The sequence below is a fragment of the Myotis yumanensis genome, unplaced genomic scaffold (genome assembly GCF_028538775.1).
Source record: "Myotis yumanensis isolate MYYU_CA2020_CCGP unplaced genomic scaffold, mMyoYum1.0.hap1 SCAF_17, whole genome shotgun sequence".
Taxonomy (NCBI): Eukaryota; Metazoa; Chordata; class Mammalia; order Chiroptera; family Vespertilionidae; genus Myotis; species Myotis yumanensis.
The window spans coordinates 42,093,491-42,098,687 of NW_027223768.1; positions in this window are offsets into that span (position 1 = coordinate 42,093,491).

Below are 5,197 nucleotides of genomic sequence, written 5' to 3' on the forward strand. Positions count from 1 at the left end.
CGGCCTGGCTCCGCGCCTGTCCCCGAAGGAGCACCCGCCCCTGTCCCCGCAGGAGCACCCGCCCCTGTCCCCGAAGGAGCACCCGCCCCTGTCCCCGCAGGACCACCCGCCCCTGTCCCCGCAGGAGCACCCGTTTCTGTCCCCGCAGGACCACCCGCCCCTGTCCCCGCAGGACCACCCGCCCCTGTCCCCGCAGGAGCACCCGTTTCTGTCCCCGAAGGAGCACCCGCCCCTGTCCCCGCAGGACCACCCGCCCCTGTCCCCGCAAGGAGCACCCGTCTCTGTCCCCGCAGGTCCACCCGTCCCTGTCCCCACAGGAGCACCCGTTTCTGTCCCCGCAGGACCACCCGCCCCTGTCCCCGCAGGAGCACCCGTTTCTGTCCCCGCAGGAGCACCTGCCCCTGTCCCCGCAGGAGCACCTGCCCCTGTCCCCGCAGGACCACCCGCCCCTGTCCCCGCAGGACCACCCGCCCCTGTCCCCGCAGGAGCACCGGTTCCTGTCCCCGCAGGACCACCCGCCCCTGTCCCCGCAGGACCACCCGCCCCTGTCCCCGCAGGACCACCCGCCCCTGTCCCCGCAGGACCACCCGCCCCTGTCCCCGCAGGAGCACCCGTTTCTGTCCCCGCAGGAGCACCTGCCCCTGTCCCCGCAGGAGCACCGGTTCCTGTCCCCGCAGGACCACCCGCCCCTGTCCCCGCAGGAGCACCCGCCCCTGTCCCCGCAGGACCACCCGCCCCTGTCCCCGCAGGACCACCCGCCCCTGTCCCCGCAGGACCACCCGCCCCTGTCCCCGCAGGACCACCCGCCCCTGTACCCACACGGACGACGTCTCTGCTACATGGGTGACATAACAGGAAGTGAGCGACCACAGGTCCCACCAAGACCCATCACTCGCCAGACGGCCCATAAAGAGCAAGAGTGACAAGCGGAGAGATCAGGGAGCCTGAGCGGTAAGAGCTGGAATTATACCCACGCCCCCGACTGCCCGCGTGGAGGAGCCGGGTCCAGAGGGGCCGTGGCCCTGACCCCCGCACCGGCCTGCGCCGCCCACAGCAGGCGCCACGGGAGCTGGAGCCGCAGGACGATTCTCAGCAGCCAGGGCAGCCCCAGACGCAGCCTGCTTCCCGCTCCCCGCCATCCAGCCAGCTCCCACGGAGGCGGTCGGAGGCGTCTGCTAAAGAGGAAAGAGGCCCTACAGTCACTGGCTGCGCTTCCGGAACCAGGAGGGCGGTGGCTCCTTGGTCCAGATTGGACAGTTGGCGTATTTGCGTGACGGGCACGGCGGTCCAGTCCCCCTGCACTGCTCTCGCCCTGTGATGCAGGCAGACGGGGTCCCCCGTGGGCCTCCTGTCCGAGCCCTGAACCCTGGGCGCGTGATGCGGTTTAACGCAATCAGATGACTTTGCCCATCAGATTAGACGTCTCCCTGGACGCCGGCCTTGGAGCCACCGGCGGGCAGCACCCACTGAGGACGGCACCCACTGCGGGTGCCGGTGTTGGGGACACTCGGGATGAAGGATCATAGGGCTGTGGGCCATCTTCGTGGCTAGGCACTTGGAACCACCACATTGAACATCTAAAACATTCATGTTTATTTGAACATTTTCCTGGGTTATTTATGCTGCGCCCAGAGCTGATCTGTGCATGTAGCTGAGCTGATATCATATCCACTTTTAAGAGAAAACATTTGCTAGAGACTCCAGTCCACGGCTTGGCGACCCCGCTGCGAGAGCTTCCAGCAGGGCCAGTGGGTGCAGGACTGGGGAGCCAGCCGGTCTCTCCTGAGAAACCCTGTGTGAGCCTCGAGGCGGATTCCCTCGCTGTCGGCGCCTCCCACCCACCCCGCTATTGGGAACTGTTATTAAATATAAGAGCAGCGGGTCTTCACCCAAAGTCCCCACCTTCCACGTTCCCGGACCTAGTTTGGGGCCCAGCAAGTTGCTCAGTTTAGAGGAATTGGGGAGCCTCTGGGCGGTGAAGCGTGGTGCCTGCGGGCTCCCGCTCTGTCCGAAGCCAGCAGTTCACCGCCTGTCCCTGGGCCGCGGGGCCCCCAGGAAGGGTCTCGCTGTTGAATCCGATTTGCGTTAGAAGCGCACACACAGCAGCAGCCGCGAGAGCGCGTCGGTTAACCTGGCAACTAGTTCACATGTGAACACGCGCTCCACCCCCTCCCGTGTCCTGGGAGTGTCACCGGGACCACAGACAAGACCCGTGGGGACAGGAAAGGAAGGCTCTGTCCTCAGGACTGGTCAGAACCTTCCATAGAAGAAACAGGTATGACCGGCATCAGGGAAGACCCGGTGAGGGCGAGTGTCAGCAGGCCCGGCCGGCGTTAAGCTGGTGAACGAGTCTCCTGTCTCACTGGTCAGCAGGTCCCCCGGGCCTTGGGCGTCACTGTCACAGCAGCCACGCCGCCGCGACGGCACACTGTGGGCCTCTTCCCCTCAGTGCCTACGCTTCGCTTTCTGCAGGGCTGTCTTTCAAGGAACAGTCGCACTGACCACGAACAATTTTTGAAGGAGGGGGAGGGACCGCTGCTTTGTGGCCAAACCCAGTCACGTGGGCGGAGACTGCCGAGCCCTGCAAATGGTTCTCGACCTCAGGGATTCAGGCCGCGGCCTTCCGGGGAGCGGGGACCCCCTGACTTGATTGCGATCATGAGGGTGGACTAGAGGTCTGACTGGGAAAAACAAACTGGCAAGTAAAGGGATGTGCACTGGGCCGCTCCCTGTATGGTATCTGGTGGGGGCGGGGCCTCACCCGGGTACAGGCCAGAACCCGGTACCCCATAACCCTGCGAACCTAGAGCCAGACCTCTGACGGCACCTCAGGAATGCCCTCCTGTCCGAGCGTCCAGGGGCGGGGAGGGGCAGGACGTTTACAGCCTGAGGGGCGGGCAGATGAGCTGTAAGGAGCTAATGTCGTGTTGTGACAGACAAGCTGGACACACACGCCTGCACCTCATCACTCGGCCAGTTCCATGCTCCCAGGCGCACGGAGGAAGGAGGACCCTCAGGTCACCTTGCAAATGACAAGAACACGGGCAGGAGTGGGGGGGACGTGTAATTAAAAAGAGCACATCAAAATACTAGTGTATTTCTGCTGCTCGAACTACTGATTTTTAGTATGTTGTGCTTTTGCGTTTTTCATTCTCTACAAGTCCTTTCCTTCCAGCAGAGGTGAAGCTATTTTGAATGTTCTTCTGGGCTCCTTGCACCGGGGGTCAGCGGGGAGCTTCGGGGGAGGGTGGCGTTGAGCTGGAGGTGGGGAGGGGAGGGCTCAGCTAAGCCAAGGCAGGGGTCGGCCAGGAGGGGCCTTACTCGGAGTCTCAGCTGGACAGAGGGTGCTGGAGGCCGGGCCTTTGGCAGATCCCCGGAGCCCAGCCCCTCTGAAGGCCGACAGGACTCCCAGGACACATCCATTCAAGCGCTGCCACCAACTTAAAAACCTAGAGCAAGCAAGGACAGCTTTTGGTGCCTGTTAAAAATTCCAGTTCATTACTCTAAGCGTGAGCTGGTCCCTGCCGGTGGCGGGCAGTGCTGACACGCAGCAGACCGCTGGCTCCGTATCCCGGCTCCCGGCTCCCAGCTCCCAGCTCCCAGCAGGCTCCCAGCTGCCCTCTCCCACCCACCCATGCTTGAGACCCATGCAGGCTCTCTGAACCCCAGAGCTTCTGGGCAGCACAGTTACCAGCAGCAACTGCAGCATAAAGCCAACCTCTGAGCTCAGTTAAGTTGCGGACTGAGTGTGGCCTTTATCTTCAACAAGGACGGCAAACCCAAAGCCACGCCCAGCTCCCGGCTGCCAGCTTCTGCTCTGAGGACATGACACGCATTATGTCCTTAGGAGCAGACGGCAGCGCTATAACTAATTAAACCCACCACAATATCACGGCAAATAGCTTCGCTTTTCTAACAGGTAAATGTAACTGGCCGTCCTGTGTTTGGAAGCGTACTCGCCCAACATCAATTCCTTTAGTTTCTAGAGAATAGGAGCGAGAGGCAATCTCATTTTAATTATATCTCTTTATTGCTAACAAAGGAATGATTTATGCAATTAAATTAACTGGCTAGAAAATTATTCTCAGCTGGGCTGTCCTGATTCTTTGCTTTCTGAACCGCAGGCTCTTACACTTGTGTGTGTAGATTAATTTTCCTGATATGCAAACAATGCCTCTTGTGTTCGCCTTTTCCTTTTTTTTTTATTCAGAGGTTCCCTTTTCTTCTTGCCAACGACATGAATAATATTTGTTGAACTGCTTGGCCCTGACTATATTTTATTTTTTAATGTTAAAAAGATAAAAGAGATCTTTCCTTTCCAGCCTCATTACCCCGGGCAGAGTGAGGTCGGAGGGTCTTGTCTGCAGTCCCGGGAAAGCAGAAAAGCAGGAGGCGTACAGACGCGTGGGAGCTGCACCGTGGGGAGCGGCTTCGCAGCCCCAGAGGGTGTCATGAGCAAATGCCTTGGGGACCCTCCCTCCCTCCTCCTGGCTTCCCTTGTCCCTCCGCCTCCCCCGCCCACCCCAGGGCCTCTCTCCCGTTGTTCCTACCGGTGCGCCCAGGTAAATGCTGGTGCTGAACCCCCAGCCAGCCCACCTTTGTGACCTCCGAGAGTGGACACTGGACGAGGTCCCGGGGGAGGGGGTGATGGAGGAATGCAAAGACATCCACAGAGCCGGTGGCAGGAGGGCAATGTCTGGTAGAGTCTCCCGGCAGAAGGTGGCTGCAGACAGGGTGGTGACATTACCTGGGGACCGCCGGCATTGCTTGGGCCTACATTATTTCACCCTTTCAGATAGGGGGAGGAGAGGAGTCGCAAAACACCAGGTGGGATGTTAAGTGACGGGAGGAGCGAGGTTGCTTTATCTTTTAAAGCACAGACGCAGTAACAGGCTGCCCCTTTGCTCTGCCTTATCTGCGAGGCCAGCATCCTGGGGCCCGGCAGGATGCCAAGTGCTCTTTACCTGCATGTCCTGTGTCTGCCGCGGTGCGGAACGCTGCCGTGGGGGGCGGGGGGCGGCAGCCAGGGGCAGCACGGGAGCCACAAGTGGCTGTGACTGACAGCAGGTGGGGCTGCTCCGGCCTCTGGTTCACCCCCCGCCCCTGCTGCCCGCACGGTGTCTGAGGGAGGAGCCCTCCCTGACACCAACCACAGGCCAGGAAGCACCATGGGCCGGGAGCCAAGGCTGCCAGTCAG